Source organism: Pseudophryne corroboree, chromosome 5 (genome assembly GCF_028390025.1).
Source record: "Pseudophryne corroboree isolate aPseCor3 chromosome 5, aPseCor3.hap2, whole genome shotgun sequence".
Taxonomy (NCBI): domain Eukaryota; kingdom Metazoa; phylum Chordata; class Amphibia; order Anura; family Myobatrachidae; genus Pseudophryne; species Pseudophryne corroboree.
In genome coordinates, this window is record NC_086448.1 from 652399798 (window position 1) to 652420594 (window position 20797).

The 20797-nt window shown below is 45.1% G+C and overlaps 1 protein-coding gene and 2 pseudogenes across 3 annotated transcripts in view; 1 reads left to right on the forward strand and 2 right to left on the reverse strand.

The window, feature by feature from the left end:
• NOL4 (nucleolar protein 4) overlaps positions 1-20797 on the reverse strand; it is a 595206-nt gene that overhangs the window by 352062 nt on the left and 222347 nt on the right. The window lies entirely within an intron of this gene.
• Positions 3561-3679, reverse strand: LOC134930667 (5S ribosomal RNA; annotated as a pseudogene).
• On the forward strand, positions 5477-5595 carry LOC134930675 (5S ribosomal RNA; annotated as a pseudogene).

Sequence of the window (20797 nt, forward strand, 5' to 3'; positions counted from 1 at the left end):
AAGACAGTAAATCTGAATTTATAAATGCATTGCATGGTTAGTGCAGTAATGATTGTTTTTACATAGTCATTTACAAATTGCTTACATTCACTAGTAGCCTACAGTATACAGATGTGTCCCCATTCATCTTTGCTGCAGTCACGTAAAACAGCCCCTCTTGGCATGCCAGGTCACGTGAGAATCTTCTAGCGTCTGGCGTCTTTTTTGATGAAAGGGTCGCAACGAAATTTGACTAGTACACACAAGAAGACTCTCGTGCATACTCACTCTGTGATTGTGAATTATCAGTGTCGGTTCATATTACAATTTTCTCTAACGTCCTAAGTGGATGCTGGGGACTCCATAAGGACCATGGGGATTAGCGGCTCCGCAGGAGACTGGGCACAACTAAAGAAAGCTTTAGGACTACCTGGTGTGCACTGGCTCCTCCCACTAAGACCCTCCTCCAGACCTCAGTTAGATTCTTGTGCCCGGCTGAGCTGGATGCACACTAGGGGCTCTCCTGAGCTCCTAGAAAGAAAATAAGATTTTACTCACCGGTAAATCTATTTCTCGTAGTCCGTAGTGGATGCTGGGGACTCCGTAAGGACCATTGGGAATAGCGGCTCCGCAGGAGACTGGGCACAGCTAAGAAAGAATCAGGACTACCTGGTGTGCACTGGCTCCTCCCACCATGACCCTCCTCCAGACCTCAGTAAGGATACTGTGCCCGGAAGAGCTGACACAATAAGGAAAGGATTTTGAATCCCGGGTAAGACTCATACCAGCCACACCAATCACACCGTATAACTCGTGATATTATACCCAGTTAACAGTATGAACATAACAGAGCCTCTCAACAGATGGCTCAACCATAACCCTTTTAGTTAACAATAACTATATACAAGTATTGCAGACAGTCCGCACTTGGGACGGGCGCCCAGCATCCACTACGGACTACGAGAAATAGATTTACCGGTGAGTAAAATCTTATTTTCTCTAACGTCCTAGTGGATGCTGGGGACTCCGTAAGGACCATGGGGATTATACCAAAGCTCCCAAACGGGCGGGAGAGTGCGGATGACTCTGCAGCACCGAATGAGAGAACTCAAGGTCCTCCTCAGCCAGGGTATCAATTTTGTAGAATTTTGCAAACGTGTTTGCCCCTGACCAAGTAGCAGCTCGGCAAAGTTGTAAAGCCGAGACCCCTCGGGCAGCCGCCCAAGAAGAGCCCACTTTCCTCGTGGAATGGGCTTTTACAGATTTAGGCTGCGGCAGGCCAGCCACAGAATGCGCAAGCTGAATTGTGCTACAAATCCAGCGAGCAATAGTCTGCTTTGAAGCAGGAGCACCCATCTTGTTTGGTGCATACAGGATAAACAGCGAGTCAGTCTTCCTGACTCCAGCCGTCCTGGAAACATAAATTTTCAAGGCCCTGACTACGTCCAGTAACTTGAAGTCCTCCAAGTCCCTAGTAGCCGCAGGCACCACGATAGGTTGGTTCAAGTGAAAAGCTGATACCACCTTAGGAAGAACTGGGGACTAGTCCTCAATTCTGCCCTATCCATATGGAAAATCCAATAGGGGCTTTTGCATGACAAAGCCGCCAATTTTGCCACCCGCCTTGCCGAAGCCAAGGCCAAAAGCATGACCACTTTCCACGTGAGATATTTTAAATTCACGGTTTTGAGTGGCTCAAACCAATGTGACTTTAGGAAACCCAACACCACGTTGAGGTCCCACGGTGCCACTGGAGGCACAAAAGGAGGCTGAATATGCAGCACTCACTTGACAAATGTCTGAACTTCAGGCAGTGAAGCCAGTTCCATTATGGAAGAAAATCGTTAGAGCCGAAATCTGGACTTTAATGGAACCCAATTGTAGGCCCATAGTCACCTCTGGCTGTAGTAAGTGCAGAAATCGACCTAGCTGAAATTTCTCCTTTGGGGCCTTCCTGGCCTCACAGTACGCAACATATTTCCGCCATATGCGGTGATAATGGTTAGCGTTCACTTCTTTCCTAGCTTTAAATAGCGTAGGGATAACTTCCTCCGGAATTCCCTTTTCCTTCAGGATCCGGCGTTCAACCGCCATGCCGTCAACGCAGCCGTGGTACGTCTTGAAACAGACAGGCCCCCTGCTGCAGCAGGTCCTGTCTGAGCGGCAGAGGCCATAGGTCCTCTGAGATCATTTCTTGGAGTTCTGGTTACCAAGCTCTTCTTGGCCAACCCGGAACAATGAGTATAGTTCTTACTCCTCTCCTTCTTATTATTCTCATTACCCTGGGTAAGAGAGGCAGAGAAGGGAACACATACACCGACTGGTACACCCACGGTGTTACCAGAGCGTCCACAGCTATCGCCTGAGGGTCCTTGACCTGGCGCAATATCTTTGTAACTTTTAGTTGAGGCGGGACGCCATCATGTCCACCTGTGGCCTTTCCCAATGGTGTACAATCATTTGGAAGACTTCTGGATGAAGTCCCCACTCTCCCGGGTGGAGGTCGTGTCTTCTGAGAAAGTCTGCTTCTCAGTTGTCCACTCCGGGAATGAACACTGCTGACAGTGCTAACACATGATTTTCCGCCCATCGGAGAATCCTTGTGGCTTCTGCCATCGCCATCCTGCTTCTTGTGCTGCCCTGTCGTGTACATGAGCGACCGCCGTGATGTTGTCTGACTGGATCAGCACCGGCCGGTGTTGAAGCAGGGGTCTAGCCTGACTTAGGGCATTTTAATGGCCCTTAGTTCCAGAATATTTATGTGTAGGGAAGTCTCCTGACTTTTCCATAGCCTTACAAAAACCTAGGGCGATCCGGCACCGGTAAAGCTAAATAGGAATAGATACTGAAAATTAAAGAAGAAAAACCAAAACAGGACAGTGAGTTACCCTAAACTGGTAGGGGAGAAAAAGGGCAAAAATTAGCCTTTTCCATATGGTATACTATATACGTATCGGTGTTATTATCGTCCTAGTTGGTGGTGCGCCCAGAGCCAGAAAGTATGCAAACTTTTATACAAAGGGGAGAGGACAGAAGGCTCTTGTGTGGGCGCACTCTTATAGAAAAGAAGTAAATTTGATAAGGTAATTGAGATAAATGGTTAAAACATAACTTTTATTGACTAATATTACAAACGAGGTTGTTACCGGAGATCTATCCTTTAAGAATGCAATATACCGAGCATCTTAGTGAGATAAAAAATGTTCTGGTCTCTTAATGATTAAAAGTGTGTGGAAGGGCGGTAGACATTAGTTGGTCATACCCCCATTCCCACTTGACCAGTACAGACTTGCTGTATTGATGGAACCACAGGGTAGTCAAGACACAAAAATAATGATAATAACTATGCTCTCTTGGCTTAAGTAGAATTAGAGAAATGATCAGAAGTCATTCCTCTGAGTATAATACAAGAAAAATGGACATGCTCCTATCTGGATTTGAGACAGTAATAACGGTAGAGGTAAATATGGCACCTCACGTAGATGGTGCCCGTGACCAAAGGTCTGGAGATTGCAGAGTAAAGAAAACAAGTGGTGATACTGCTGTTGGTGTTGCTACCACATAGGTGAGGAAAAAATCCCACTCTACAACACCAGGTATTCGCAGGTGGTCCCCCTTCCTGGTACTGACTTGGCCCAACGCTGTTTAGCTTCCAAGATCAGACGAGATCGGGCGTTGGCAGCGTGGTATGGTAGTAGAGAATTTTATGTGAACATCAATGAGAGTGCACCTATTTAAGAATATTGAAAATCAGAGCCGACAGGAAGAGGATTGAGGAAAGATGGAGTAAAAAGGTGGATCTGCTTTCCACGTTAGACCTGATCCAATATTCCCACTCATGTGGTGCAATGTACCAGGAATCGTAAATGAGAGTCCACGAAGGATAGTGATCTATAGACAGTTGAAGTTAATGAGAATCATGATCTATAGACAATTTGAAATTAATAAAAATACAGTCAGAAAAACACTATCACAGGTATATTACAGTATATCCCGACAGATAGTGCATGATAGGAGATGCTGATTGAAACAGATAAATGCGTAGTCACTCTGGTGATACGGTCTATTTCAAAACTGAGGGTAAGGTCTGGGATCTATAGGGTTAAGCACTGAGGTGACTGATTTATAGAAACTATACCAACATATATCTGTTAACCATGTGTGTCATACACTGTTTGCCACGTAGTCCCGGATAGAATATGGGATGCTAATATATACTAATTATCTGCATGCATAAATTGCTATGAGGAGGCAATAATAAAAATGGATGAATACCAGCACTTAAATAAGTATAACAAATATAATGGTCAAAAATTAATAACACCTAAACTAGGCGTTAGTTTCCAATAGGTTCACTCAATGCTAGGTGAGTGCTAATGAATAAAGGTCTCTAGATAATCACCCCTATGATACGTACTAGGTACGAGATAATTCAAGCGGTACTGCTAGGTTTTGTAAGTAGGAGTTGCTATCCGTGTCAGAGAGCCACAGGATAGTAATGCTTACAGTTTCACCAGAGATCAGGGTAAGCCGAGAGAGCAAGGCAGATAAATGAAGCTAAATGCCAGGATACGGTAGTGTCGACGGGACCCCTGTTCCTAAATGCGGAAGACGCGTTTCGCCCTAGGGCTTGTTCACTTCCGGGTTCCGTGAAGTGAACAAGCCCTAGGGCGAAACGCTCTGGTGAAACTGTAAGCATTACTATCCTGTGGCTCTCTGACACGGATAGCAACTCCTACTTACAAAACCTAGCAGTACCGCTTGAATTATCTCGTACCTAGTACGTATCATAGGGGTGATTATCTAGAGACCTTTATTCATTAGCACTCACCTAGCATTGAGTGAACCTATTGGAAACTAACGCCTAGTTTAGGTGTTATTAATTTTTGACCATTATATTTGTTATACTTATTTAAGTGCTGGTATTCATCCATTTTTATTATTGCCTCCTCATAGCAATTTATGCATGCAGATAATTAGTATATATTAGCATCCCATATTCTATCCGGGACTACGTGGCAAACAGTGTATGACACACATGGTTAACAGATATATGTTGGTATAGTTTCTATAAATCAGTCACCTCAGTGCTTAACCCTATAGATCCCAGACCTTACCCTCAGTTTTGAAATAGACCGTATCACCAGAGTGACTACGCATTTATCTGTTTCAATCAGCATCTCCTATCATGCACTATCTGTCGGGATATACTGTAATATACCTGTGATAGTGTTTTTCTGACTGTATTTTTATTAATTTCAAATTGTCTATAGATCATGATTCTCATTAACTTCAACTGTCTATAGATCACTATCCTTCGTGGACTCTCATTTACGATTCCTGGTACATTGCACCACATGAGTGGGAATATTGGATCAGGTCTAACGTGGAAAGCAGATCCACCTTTTTACTCCATCTTTCCTCAATCCTCTTCCTGTCGGCTCTGATTTTCAATATTCTTAAATAGGTGCACTCTCATTGATGTTCACATAAAATTCTCTACTACCATACCACGCTGCCAACGCCCGATCTCGTCTGATCTTGGAAGCTAAACAGCGTTGGGCCAAGTCAGTACCAGGAAGGGGGACCACCTGCGAATACCTGGTGTTGTAGAGTGGGATTTTTTCCTCACCTATGTGGTAGCAACACCAACAGCAGTATCACCACTTGTTTTCTTTACTCTGCAATCTCCAGACCTTTGGTCACGGGCACCATCTACGTGAGGTGCCATATTTACCTCTACCGTTATTACTGTCTCAAATCCAGATAGGAGCATGTCCATTTTTCTTGTATTATACTCAGAGGAATGACTTCTGATCATTTCTCTAATTCTACTTAAGCCAAGAGAGCATAGTTATTATCATTATTTTTGTGTCTTGACTACCCTGTGGTTCCATCAATACAGCAAGTCTGTACTGGTCAAGTGGGAATGGGGGTATGACCAACTAATGTCTACCGCCCTTCCACACACTTTTAATCATTAAGAGACCAGAACATTTTTTATCTCACTAAGATGCTCGGTATATTGCATTCTTAAAGGATAGATCTCCGGTAACAACCTCGTTTGTAATATTAGTCAATAAAAGTTATGTTTTAACCATTTATCTCAATTACCTTATCAAATTTACTTCTTTTCTATAAGAGTGCGCCCACACAAGAGCCTTCTGTCCTCTCCCCTTTGTATAAAAATTTTCCATAGCCTTGGAAGTTTCTTCCCTGTGTGACTGCCCCCCAGCCTCGAAGGCTGGCATCCGTGGTCACCAGGACCCAGTCCTGTGTGCCGAATCTGCGGCCCCCTAGAAGATAAGCACTCTGCAGCCACCACAACAACGACACCCTGGCCCTTGGAGACAGGGTTATCCGCCGATGCATCTGAAGATGCGACCCGGACCACATGTCCAACAGATCCCACTGGAAAATCCTTGAATGGGACCTGGCGAATGGAATTTCTTCGTAAGAAGCTACCATCCTTCCCAGGGCTCGCGTGCATTGATGCACCGACACCTGTATACGTATTAGGAGGTCTCTGTCTAGAGACGACAACTCCTTGGACTTCTCCTCCGGGAGAAAACCTTTTTATCCTGTTCTGTGTCCAGAACCATACTCAGGAACAGTAGACGCGTCGTAGGAACCAGCTGCGACTTAGGAATATTCAGAATTCCGCCGTGCTGTTGTAGCACTTCCCGAGATAGTGCTACTCCGCCGAACAACTGCTCCCTGGACCTCGCCTTTATAAGGAGATCGTCCAAGTACGGGATAATTATTTCGGCCATTACCTTGGTAAATACCTCGGTGCCGGGGACAGACCAACGGCAACGTCTGGAATTGGTAATGACAATCCTGTACCACAATTTTGAGGTACTCCTCGTGAAAAGGGTAAATAGGGACATGCAGGTAAGCATCCTTGATGTCCAGTGATACCCTCCAGGCTTGCAATAATCGCCCTGAGCGATTCCATTTCGAACTTGAACCTTCGTATATAAGTGTTGAAGGCTTTCAATTTTAGAAAGGGTCTCACCGAACCGTCTGGTTTCGGTACCACAACATTTTGGAATAGTAACCCCGGCCTTGTTGAAGGAGGGGTACCTTGATTTCACCTGCTGGAAGTGCAGCTTGTGAATTGCCGCCAGTACTACCTTTCTCCGAGGGCAGCAGGCAAGGCTGAGGTGAGGTAACGGCGAGGGGGAGTCGCCTCGAACTCCAGCCTGTATCCCTGTGATACTATTTGCAGAACCTAGGGATCCACCTGTGGGCAAACCCACTGGTCCCTGAAGTTCCCGAGACGCGCCCCTACCGCACCTGTCTCCATGTGCCTTTTATAGGCAGCATCACCTGTCCACTGCCGGGTTTCTAATACCCTCCTGGCAGAATGGACATAGCATTAATTCTGGATGCCAGCCGGCAAATATCCCTCTGTGCATCCTTTATATATAAGACAACGTCTTTAATATGCTCTATGTTAGCAAACTATTTTCCCTGTCTTAGAGTATTAATATTATCTGACAGGGTATCAGACCACGCTGCAGCAGCACTATTTATGCTGAGGCGATTGCAGGTCTCAGTATATAACCTGAGTGTGTATATACAGACTTCAGGATAGTCTCCTGCTTTTTATCAGCAGGCTCCTTCAAGGTGGCCGTACCCTAAGACGGCAGTGCCACCTTTTTTGACAAACGTGTGAGCGCCTTATCCACCCTAAGGGATATCTCCCAACGTGACCTATCCTCTGGCGGGAAAGGGTACGCCATCAGTAACTTTTTAGAAATTACCAGTTTCTTATTGGGGGAACCCACGCTACTTTACACACTTCATTCATTCATCTGATGGGGGAACAAAACACTGGCTGCTTTTTCTCCCCAAAAATAAAACCCCTTTTATGTGGTACTTGGGTTCATGTCAGAAATGCGTAACACATTTTTTATTGCCGAGATCATGTAACGGATGTTCCTAGTGGATTGTGTATATGTCTCAATCTCGTCGACACTGGAGTCAGACTCCGTGTCGACATCTGTGTCTGCCATCTGAGGTAACGGGCGCTTTTTTGAGCCCCTGATGGCCTTTGAGACGCCTGGGCAGGCGCGGGCTGAGAAGCCGGCTGTCCCACAGCTGTTTTACGTCATCCAGCCTTGTAAGGAGTTGATATTGTCGTTTAATACCTTCCACCTATCCATCCACTCTGGTGTCGGCCCCACAGGGGACGACATCCCACATATCGGCCTCTGCTCCACCTCCACGTAACCTTCCTCATCTCACATGTCGACACAGCCGTACCGACACACAGCACACACACAGGGAATGCTCTGACTGAGGACAGGACCCCACAAAGTCCTTTGGGGAGACAGAGAGAGAGTATGCCAGCACACACCAGAGCGCTATATAATGCAGGGAATAACACTATAACTGAGTGATTTTTCCCCCAATAGCTGCTTGTATAAACAATATTGCACCTAAATTTAGTGCCCCCCCTCTCTTTTTAACCCTTTGAGCCTGAAAACTACAGGGGAGAGCCTGGGGAGCTGTCTTCCAGCTACACTGTGAAGAGAAAATGGCGCCAGTGTGTTGAGGGAGATAGCTCCGCCCCTTTTCGCAGACTTTTCTCCCGCTTTTTTATGGATTCTGGCAGGGGTATTTATCACATATATAGCCTCTGGGGCTATATATTGTGATATATTTGCCAGCCAAGGTGTATTTATTGCTTCTCAGGGCGCCCCCCCCCCAGCGCCCTGCACCCTCAGTGACCGTAGTGTGAAGTGTGTATGAGGAGCAATGGCGCACAGCTGCAGTGCTGTGCGCTACCTTGGTGACGACTGATGTCTTCTGCCGCCGATTTTCCGGATTTCTTCTTGCTTCTGGCTCTGTAAGGGGGCCGGCGGCGCGGCTCCGGGACCGAACACCAATGGCCGGTTCCATGCGGTCGATCCCTCTGGAGCTAATGGTGTCCAGTAGCCTAAGAAGCCCAAGCTACCACCAGTTAGGTAGGTTCGCTTCTTCTCCCCTTAGTCCCTCGCTGCAGTGAGTCTGTTGCCAGCAGATCTCACTGTAAAATAAAAAACCTAACATATACTTTCTTTCTAGGAGCTCAGGAGGGCCCCTAGTGTGCATCCAGCTCGGCCGGGCACAGGATTCTAACTGAGGTCTGGAGGAGGGTCATGGTGGGAGGAGCCAGTGCACACCAGGTAGTCCTGATTCTTTCTTAGCTGTGCCCAGTCTCCTGCGGAGCCGCTATTCCCCATGGTCCTTACGGAGTCCCCAGCATCCACTAGGACGTTAGAGAAAGTATATTTAGGTTTTTTATTTTACAGTGAGATCTGCTAGCAACAGACTCACTGCAGCGAGGGACTAAGGGGAGAAGAAGCGAACCTACCTAACAGGTGGTAGTTTGGGCTTCTTAGGCTACTGGACATCATTAGCTCCAGAGGGATCGACCGCAGGACCCGACCTTGGTGTTCGTTCCCGGAGCCGCGCCGCCGTCCCCCTTACAGAGCCAGAAGCATGAAGAGTCCGGAAAATCGGCGGCAGAAGACTTCGGTCTTCACCAAGGTAGCGCACAGCACGGCAGCTGTGCGCCATTGCTCCTCATGTACACCTCACACTTCGGTCACTGATGGGTGCAGGGCGCTGGGGGGGGGGGGGGCGCCCTGAGGGCAATATATGACACCTTGGCTGGCAAATCTACATCATTTATAGTCCTAGAGGCTATATAGATGTAAAATTACCCCTGCCAGTATTCCAGAAAATGCGGGAGAAAGTCAGTTGAAAAAGGGGTGGGGCTTCTCCCTCAGCACACTGGCGCCATTTTCTCTTCACAGTGCAGCTGGAAGACAGCTCCCCAGGCTCTCCCCTGTAGTTTTCAGGCTCAAAGGGTTAAAAAGAGAGGGGGGGCACTAAATTTAGGCGCAATATATGTATACAAGCAGCTATTTGGGAAAAAATCACTCAGTTATAGTGTTAATCCCTGCATTATATAGCGCTCTGGTGTGTGCTGGCATACTCTCTCTCGGTCTTCCCAAAGGACTTTGTGGGGTCCTGTCCTCAGTCAGAGCATTCCCTGTGTGTGTGCGGTGTGTCGGTACGGCTGTGTCGACATGTTGGATGAGGAAGGTTACGTGGAGGAGGAGCAGAGGCCGATAAATGGGATGTCGCCCCCTGTGGGGCCGACACCAGAGTGGATGGATAGGTGGAAGGTATTAACCGACAGTGTCAACTCCTTACATAAAAGGCTGGATGACCTAACAGCTGTGGGACAGCCGGCTTCTCAGCCCGCGCCTGCCCAGGCGTCTCAAAGGCCATCAGGGGCTCAAAAAACACCCGTTACCTCAGATGGCAGACACAGATGTCGACACGGAGTCTGACTCCAGTGTCGACGAGGTTGAGACATATACACAATCCACTAGGAACATCCGTTACATGATCTCGGCAATGAAAAATGTGTTACGCATTTTCTGACATGAACCCAAGTACCACATAAAAGGGGTTTTATTTTTGGGGAGAAAAAGCAGCCAGTGTTTTGTTCCCCCATCAGATGAATGAATGAAGTGTGTAAAGAAGCGTGGTTTCCTCCGATAAGAAACTGGTAATTTCTAAAAAGTTACTGATGGCGTACCCTTTCCCGCCAGAGGATAGGTCACGTTGGGAGATATCCCTTAGGGTGGATAAGGCGCTCACACGTTTGTCAAAAGGTGGCACTGCCGTCTTAGGATACGGCCACCTTGAAGGAACCTGCTGATAAAAAGCAGGAGGCGATCCTGAAGTCTGTATTTACACACTCAGGTTATATACTGAAACCTGCAATTGCCTCAGCATAAATAGTGCTGCTGCAGCGTGGTCTGATACCCTGTCAGATAATATTAATACGCTAAGACAGGGATAATATTTTGCTAACAGTGAGCATATTTAAGACGTTGTCTTATATATAAAGGATGCACAGAGGGATATTTGCCGGCTGGCATCCAGAATTAATGCAATGTCCATTCTGCCAGGAGGGTATTAGAAACCCGGCAGTGGACAGGTGATGCTGCCTGTAAAAGGCACATGGAGTTTCTGCCTTATAAGGGTGAGGAATTGTTTGGGGATGGTCTCTGGGACCTCGTATCCACAGCAACAGCTGGGAATAAAATAATTTTACCTCAGGTTTCCTCACAGCCTAAGAAAGCACCGTATTTTCAGGTACAGTCCTTTCGGCTTCAGAAAAGCAAGCGGGTCAAGGGCGCTTCCTTTCTGCACAGAGACAAGGGAAGAAGGATAAAAGCTGCACCAGCAGCCAGTTCCCAGGATCAAAAATCTTCCCCCGCTTCCTCTGAGTCCACCGCATGACGCTGGGGCTCTACAGGTGGAGACAGGTGCGGTAGGGGCGCGTCTCGGGAACTTCAGGGACCAGTGGGCTTGCCCACAGGTGGATCTCTAGGTTCTGCAAATAGTATCACAGAGATACAGGCTGGAGTTCGAGGCGACTCCCCCTCGCCGTTACCTCACATCAGCCTTGCCTGCTGCCCTCGGAGAAAGGTAGTACTGGCGGCAATTCACAAGCTTTACTTCCAGCAGGTGAAATCAAGGTACCCCTCCTTCAACAGGGCCGGAGTTACTATTCCAAAATGTTGTGGTACCGAAACCAGACGGTTCGGTGAGACCCATTCTAAAATGGAAAGCCTTGAACACTTATATACGAAGGTTCAAGTTCAAAATGGAATCGCTCAGGGCGATTATTGCAAGCCTGGAGAATTTCATGGTATCACTGGACATCAAGGATGATTACCTGCATGTCCCTATTTACCCTCTTCACCAGGAGTACCTCAATATTGTGGTACAGGATTGTCATTACCAATTCCAGACGTTGCCGTTGGTCTGTCCCCGACACCGAGGTATTTACCAAGGTAATGGCCGAAATAATTATCCCGTACTTGGACGATCTCCTTATAAAGGCGAGGTCCAGGGAGCAGATGTTCGTCGGAGTAGCACTATCTCGGGAAGTGCTACAACAGCACGGCTGGTTTCTGAATATTCCAAAGTCGCAGCTGGTTCCTACGACGCGTCTACTGTTCCTGGGTATGGTTCTGGACACAGAACAGGAAAAAAGGTTTTCTCCCGGAGGAGAAGTCCAAGGAGTTGTTGTCTCTAGACAGAGACCTCCTAATACGTATACAGGTGTCGGTGCATCAATGCACGCGAGCCCTGGGAAAGATGGTGGCTTCTTACGAAGAAATTCCATTCGCCAAGTCCCATGCAAGGATTTTCCAGTGGGATCTGTTGGACAAGTGGTCCGGGTCGCATCTTCAGATGCATCGGCGGATAACCCTGTCTCCAAGGGTCTGGGTGTCGCTGTTGTGGTGGCTGCAGAGTGCTCATCTTCTAGGGGGCCGCAGATTCGGCATACAGGACTGGGTCCTGGTGACAACGGATGCCAGCCTTCGAGGCTGGGGGGCAGTCACACAGGGAAGGAACTTCCAAGGCTATGGAAACGTCAGGAGACTTCCCTACACATAAATACTCTGGAACTGAGGGCCATTTACAATGCCTTAAGTCAGGCTAGACCCCTGCTTCAACACCGGCCGGTGCTGATCCAGTCAGACAACATCACGGCGGTCGCTCATGTAAACCGACAGGGCGGCACAAGAAGCAGGATGGCGATGGCAGAAGCCACTAGGATTCTCCGATGGGCGGAAAATCATGTGTTAGCACTGTCAGCAGTGTTCATTCCCGGAGTGGACAACTGAGAAGCAGACTTTCTCAGAAGACACGACCTCCACCCGGGAGAGTGGGGACTTCATCCAGAAGTCTTCCAAATGATTGTACACCGTTGGGAAAGGCCACAGGTGGACATGATGGCGTCCCGCCTCAACTAAAAGTTACAAAGATATTGCGCCAGGTCAAGGACCCTCAGGCGATAGCTGTGGACGCTCTGGTAACACCGTGGGTGTACCAATCGGTGTATGTGTTCCCTTCTCTGCCTCTCTTACCCAGGGTAATGAGAATAATAAGAAGGAGAGGAGTAAGAAATATACTCATTGTTCCGGGTTGGCCAAGAAGAGCTTGGTAACCAGAACTCCAAGAAATGATCTCAGAGGACCTATGGCCTCTGCCGCTCAGACAGGACCTGCTGCAGCAGGGGGCCTGTCTGTTCCAAGACGTACCACGGCTGCGTTGACGGCATGGCGGTTGAACGCCGGATCCTGAAGGAAAAGGGAATTCCGGAGGAAGTTATCCCTACGCTATTTAAAGCTAGGAAAGAAGTGAACGCAAACCATTATCACCGCATATGGCGAAAATATGTTGCGTACTGTGAGGCCAGGAAGGCCCCAAAGGCGAAATTTAAGCTAGGTCGATTTCTGCACTTCCTAAAGTCAGAGGTGACTATGGGCCTAAAATTGGGTTCTATTAAGGTCCAGATTTCGGCTCTATCGATTTTCTTCCAAAATTGAACTGGCTTCACTGCCTGAAGTTCAGACTTTTGTTAAGGGAGTGCTGCATAGTCAGCCCCCGTTTGTGCCTCCAGTGGCACCATGGGATCTCAACGTGGTGTTGGATTTCCTGAAGTCGCATTGGGTTGAGCCACTTAAATCCGTGGAGCTATAATACCTCACGTGGAAAGTGGTAATTCTGTGGGCCTTGGCGTCGGCCAGGCGTGTATCAGAATTGGCGGCTTTGTCATACAAAAGCCTTTATCTGTTTTTTATATGGATAAGGCAGAATTGAGGACTCGTTCCCAATTCCTTCCTAAGGTGGTATCAGTTTTTCATGTGAACCAGCCTATTGTGGTGCCTGCGGCTACTTGGGACTTGGAGGATTCCAAGTTACTGGATGTAGTCAGGGCCCTGAAAAGTATATGTTTCCAGGACAGCTGGAGTCAGGAAAACTGACTCGCTATTTCTCCTGTATGCACCCAACAAGCTGGGTGCTCCTGCTTCTAAGCAGACGGTTGCTCGCTGGATCTGTAGCACGATTCAACTTGCACATTCTGCGGCTGGACTGCCGCACCCTGAATCTGTAAAAGCCCATTCCACGAGGAAAGGGGCTCTTCTTGGGCGGCTGCCCGAGGGGTCTCGGCTTTAGAATTTTGCCGAGCTGTTACTTGGTCGGGTTCAAACACTTTTGCAAGAGTCTACAAGTTTGATACCCTGGCTGAGGAGGACCTAGAGTTTGCTCATTCGGTGCTGCAGAGTCATCCGCACTCTCCCGCCCATTTGGGAGCTTTGGTATAATCCCCATGGTCCTTACGGAGTCCCCAGCATCCACTTAGGACGTTAGAGAAAATAAGATTTTACTCACCGGTAAAGCTATTTCTCGTAGTCCGTAGTGGATGCTGGGCGCCCATCCCAAGTGTGGATTGTCTGCAATACTTGTATATAGTTATTGCCTAACTAAAGGGTTATTGTTGAGCCATCTGTTGAGAGGCTCAGTTGTTATCATACTGTTAACTGGGTATAGTATCACGAGTTATACGGTGTGATTGGTGTGGGTGGTATGAGTCTTACCCGGGATTCAAAATCCTTCCTTATTGTGTCAGCTCTTCCGGGCACAGTATCCTAACTGAGGTCTGGAGGAGGGTCTTAGTGGGAGGAGCCAGTGCACACCAGGTAGTCCTAAAGCTTTCTTTAGTTGTGCCCAGTCTCCTGCGGAGCCGCTAATCCCTATGGTCCTTACGGAGTCCCCAGCATCCACTACGGACTACGAGAAATAGATTTACCGGTGAGTAAAATCTTATTTTAACTTGCCTACTTTTCAATTTACCTCACTGGAATAAGCCCTGAGAGGACGCAGCAGACTTTCTGGGGCAGGGTCGGCACTCACGTCAGTAGGCCCCAACCCCATCATTGCAAAATGCGGTTCCTGTCATGGCAAAATGCGATTTGCATCAGTTTAGACATGCCCCCTCCATATGGGCCAGCTTCTCCCGCTATTACAGGTTGAGTATCCCTTATCCAAAATGCTTGGGACCAGAGGAATTTTGGATATGGGATTTTTCCGTATTTTGGAATAATTGCATACCATAATGAGATATTATGGTGATGGGACCTAAATCTAAGCACAGAATGCATTTATGTTACATATACACCTTATACACACAGCCTGAAGGTAATTTTAGCCAATATTTTTTATAACTTTGTGCATTAAACAAAGTGTGTCTACATTCACACAATTCATTTATGTTTCATATACACCTTATACACACAGCCTGAAGGTCATTTAATACAATATTTTTAATAATTTTGAGTATTAAACAAAGTTTGTGTACATTGAGCCATCAAAAAACAAAGATTTCACTATCTCACTCTCACTTAAAAAAGTCCGTATTTCGGAATATTTGAATATGGGATACTCAACCTGTATCTCCCAATCATGCTCACTTCAATAAGAAGTGGACAGGATATGGGAGATTAGCCACTCTTTCGGAGGTGTACTTAGTACACTATAAGCGATAAAGACACTATTTTAGTAGAGCGGTCTCTTGAATCCAGCACCATGAATCGTTATTGTTAATCTTCGACTTTATACTAATTCCAGTTGCTACAAAAATACTTATCCTAATTACCTAGTACATGAAAGCAAGGTAAGACATAAAATCAAGGAAAAAGTAACAAAACTGAGGAAAAAATGCAGAGTGTGTAAATAGGCAAAAGACAAGTCTCATTTTATTTTTATACTAATTCCTTTGTGATAAAACAATGAATCCTAAGTACCTATTACACTATATACAAACTAAGGGGGCTATTAAGACTTGTTCGCAGTCTTGAGAAAATTGCAAATGGATGCTTCTTGGCTATCTATGTATGCGCAGCGCACACATCGCCCATGTGCTAACTTTCATTGTGCAATGCACCAGGAGTCTTGTGTCATATAGCGCAAAAGAGATAGGTATATGTCCAGACTGACTGGTAAGCATACATTTTATAGCAAAGGCTGACAGGATTTAATTCCAGGATATAGTTATAAACTACACATTGGACCTTATTCAGTAGGCATTGCAAAATCTGTGATTCGTAATCCGGCCGATTATCAAACGACTGTGCATGCATAGCGTTCACATTGCACAGGCACCAAGGATGCGTACACATCGCAATGCAGCCGCTGTTTGACTGACAGGAAGCCAGCGTTTCTGGGCGGAAACCTGGTGTTTTCTGCGTGTGTCTGAAAAAACGCAGGCGTGCCCAGGCGTTTTTAAGGAGGGCATCTGACGTCAGCGATGACCACTTCCAGCCTCTTACGTCGCAACAATTGTGTACGACTTTGCCTGGCGCAAATGGGAAAAATCTTCAATGTTTCCGTAAATGCGTATGGTTTTGCGATCAGACCGCATATTGCGATGCATTCGCAATTTCGCAAGTGCGTAGTCTTTGCTCTTTTCTACGCATTCTCTATGGCCATATTTACTATATTGGGGGAAGGAACCAACACAAAATAAACATTTACAACGGCCCCCTCATTAAGTAAACCCTCCTACCTTCACTGGAATTCCTCACCTGAAGTCTGCTGTGTATAGGACATAGTTTCCAACCATGATCTCAATTTTATTTTATCTTTCACATATTTTAGACTGATCAACTCTTTTTTTTTGTTGTCACCCATTAGATTATACAGTCATTTAATTTGAAGTATTGTCTTTCAATAAAACAAACTGATCACACCTAGGAGCTCTGCAAGGATTAACACTTAACCTGGGTACACACAGGACCCGTCGTAGAGCCAACAGAGCAAGCCGATTCAGGTAAGCATATATGCTTGTTCTGTCATCCAGCTGAGCAGACATTTGAATTTGCCTGCACAGCTGTGACGCAAGTCCCTGCAGACAGTGTACAGACACTCGTCAGACTGCCCGTACACACAGCCAGATGCGCCATCAAAGCTGAAGATATATTTGACGTCGGCTGTGCAGCACATATGCAGCGATATGTCTGTGAATTACATAGTTCACTGACATAGCTTTTGCATACATCCGCAGGCCGGATCGCGATATATCTGTTCGCTCAAACGGCCGATATATATCACCTACTATGTACCCAGCTTTACTGCTACTTCTTTGGTATGTGTGTATAAATGAAATGACTACAAATGGGTGACTTTGTGAGTAAAAGTTAAGTTCGAAATAACATTTATTTTTCTTGGGGCTCCTTTGTTTAGTCATTGTGCATTGCATGACAGTAGAACTGAGGTACATTGCAGTGCTTTGAATAAAAACAAAGCAAGTTATGTATACAATAAAAGAATTTGTTGAGGATTTGGAGTGGCTTCCATTCACTTGGTTTAATTGCTACACACAATTCACTTTCCGGTTGATATGTGCAATTCAAGAACCTGACATATGTGTTCCCATAATGAGATGCTGAACTTACCAATTTCTAGACAAACAATGTTGCAGATTTATTTTAATATATTTTTGCTATAAAAAAGGTGTTCTCAGAGATTTAGAAGCTATACAGTACACACGAGAACAAAAATAAAAACTCAGTAATTACAATAAAAGTAATGCGAGCTTAAGCAAGTAGTCATATATTTGCTTGACCATAGCTGCAGCAATTAAATAAAGTGAAATAACCACCCCACTTTATAGGTACACTGGTTCCCCACAGAAAATATTCTCCCCATATCAGTCTGAGAACATCAAATGGGTTTAGTATGAAATGCCTACAATCAAAATCCAGACGGTCAACATACCGACAACAATTGACCGACGGTAAAAATACCAACATTTAAAATACCGATAAGGTCAAAATACCGACATTTAAAATGTCGACAGGTCAAAAAGTCGGCACACATTTTCATTGGTTTGTGTGTGTCGACATAGGTCGACATGGACACCGTATAAGTGTAGCATCCCCTCGCATGGCTCGCTGCGCTATTATATTCCCCCTCCAGGACCACTGGGATGGTAAAGTATGAACAAGTCGGTTTCAATGAAAAAATCATGAAAAACGCATGTTGACTTTTTGACTTGTCGACATTTTAAATGTCGGTATTTTGACCCTGTCTCTGTTTTAAATGTTGGTATTTTGACCTTGTCGCGATTTTGACCGTCAGTCAATGGTTGTCGATATATTGACCGTCGGGATTTTGATTGTAGGTAAATTGACCGCAGCCCCATCAAATGGGTAACCTATTTTTCATGGAAAAAAATATTAAAGTCTGGTTTATAATATATTTCTTAATGCGAAAAAGAAGTAACAACTTGTTAATGAATTGAGAAAGGGCTGTTTACATCAGCAGATTGTCCAGGCATTGCTACAACTTGATATACTGTATTTAGCTTTGATTTGTTTCTAGATTTCCTTGTAATTCATCCCATACGGTTATTAATCAATGACTTCAGTAGATGAAAAACCCCACACTGCTACTGTAAACTATCTATTCATTTAACATACTGTAAAAAACACAGGTCACCCAATCTTTTTGAAATGTGCCCTATAGCACATAATGAGCAAAGGCAAAACAAATATAATTAGATAGAAGAGGGGTGGGCTAACTGAAATATGTGTCCTTTATTTTGTAATATCCTTCCTATCCTGACTTGGATGGAACATCACAGGGCACAGTAACAAAAGGTAAGTTTTTGATGTTGCTATGGCGATATATTCTTTGATGAAGCATTGATGTGAAGGAAACCGTGGTCTGTAATAGACCAGATCATATATGAATTATTTACAGTACCTTTGGTATACAGTTTCTACAGTGAAAAATGCAAGATCCATTTGGTACATATTTCCTGCTTAGGTGATTATGCCCATTATTTTTTGTGGTTTGTGGGTAATGGGTAATGCTTGTGATATGTTATAGGTAGTATAAGCTGGCTAGTTATACTTAAAATTTATACTAATCATACATCTTGAAGACAGCAGTCATAGGCCACTCTATTGGTAATACTGTCACTCATACTTTAAAGTTATCAGTGCAAGGGGCACTATCAGAGATTGTGAGAATTACGTTTAAACCATTCCAGCTAAATGGATCTATGTAGTGTGTGGATACACACTACATAGGTGTGCTTGGCTGCAATGGTTTACACTAACAATCACAATTAGCTTCATATCATTATAATTATTATGCTTTCAACACAGAAGCAAATAGCTCATGTATTCAAATGTCAGACTGTGGTACATGAGGTTCTGAGCACAAGTCCCATGCATGGCATTTTGAGCAATATATGTTGGAAATACAGCAGGGTTTAACTAAAAGTGTCCAGATCGACGATAGAAATGTCTGCACTGTAAACGGGAACAGTGTAATGCTGGCTGCACACCAGAACGAGTCGCAAACAAGCAATGTCGTTAACGATTTCCCTTGCAGTCCCGCACTCCTGATTCAGTGCATACACATAAGATAGATCTTTAAGATCTTGCACAAGATCTGATAAGAGGCCACATCCAGGAGCATGCTGTAGTTGACGATATCTTCGGATCTTGCCTGCAGCAGGGAAGATCTGAAGATACGCCAAATGACCTGCGGGACCGATCATCGGATCGTTATCGTTAGTGAAAGGTACACGATTTGCGCTTTCACTAACAATTTATTGATCCGATGCGTAAAAATCCTGCAAATGTCCCTCGGATCGTCCTGGTGTGTACCCAGCATGAGGTTGAACCTGGTATGCTGACATGTTAATAATGAAATTTAAAGCATTTTAACAGTGTCGACTTTACAGATTCAAACGTGATGGTAAAGCACACATATACACAGATTTGCAGATTGTAGTTTGCCCCTGTATGCATATATAAACTGATATGCAACTAGCTGGGGTTACTACTGCCTTTATTTAGCGCGGTCCGGGCTATCCTATTAGCACCGGGGCGCCGGTACTTAACGGGTTTGGTCCGTCTGCCTCAGGCATGCACAATGAAATCCCCGATAAGTCATCTCAAAAGATGCAATGGCTGATGTGGAAACACAAAAGTCAGCGGCTCTGAACATGTGATTCCATGTGATACAGGGCGATTTAGTGCATGGTAAAAAGGGGCTATAATTGGATAGCCTGTTGTGGTAAATACCTATTTTTGCTGTTGCGATAAATCACCACTGGTAATAGGATGTCTTAAAAAAAAAATGGAACGCAGTATAGTATCAGTTCTAGATCCATAAACAGTATCAGTGAGAGGTACATACTGTATACTCAGTGCCACGTGCATACACAGTAATCAGTGTTAGATCCATCTACTGTACAGTATAAGTGCCATTGTGTGGTGGGCTAACATCTGACATTCATACCTCTATTACTATACAGTGGTTCTCTAACAGTACACATTCCTGTTACTATACAGTGGTTCTCTATATCAGTACACATTCCTGTTACTATACAGTGGTTCTCTATATCAGTACACATTCCTGTTACTATACAGTGGTTCTCTATATCAGTACACATTCCTGTTACTATACAGTGGTTCTCTATATCAGTACACATTCCTGTTACTATACAGTGGTTCTCTATATCAGTACACATTCCTGTTACTATACATTGGTTCTCTATATCAGTACACATTCCTGTTACTATACAGTGGTTCTCTATATCAGTACACATTCCTGTTACTATACAGTGGTTCTCTATATCAGTACACATTCCTGTTACTATACAGTGGTTCTCTATATCAGTACACATTCCTGTTACTATACAGTGGTTCTATATCAGTACACATTCCTGTTACTATACAGTGGTTCTCTATATCAGTACACATTCCTGTTACTATACAGTGGTTCTCTATATCAGTACACATTCCTGTTACTATACAGTGGTTCTCTATATCAGTACACATTCCTGTTACTATACAGTGGTTCTCTATATCAGTACACATTCCTGTTACTATACAGTGGTTCTCTATATCAGTACACATTCCTGTTACTA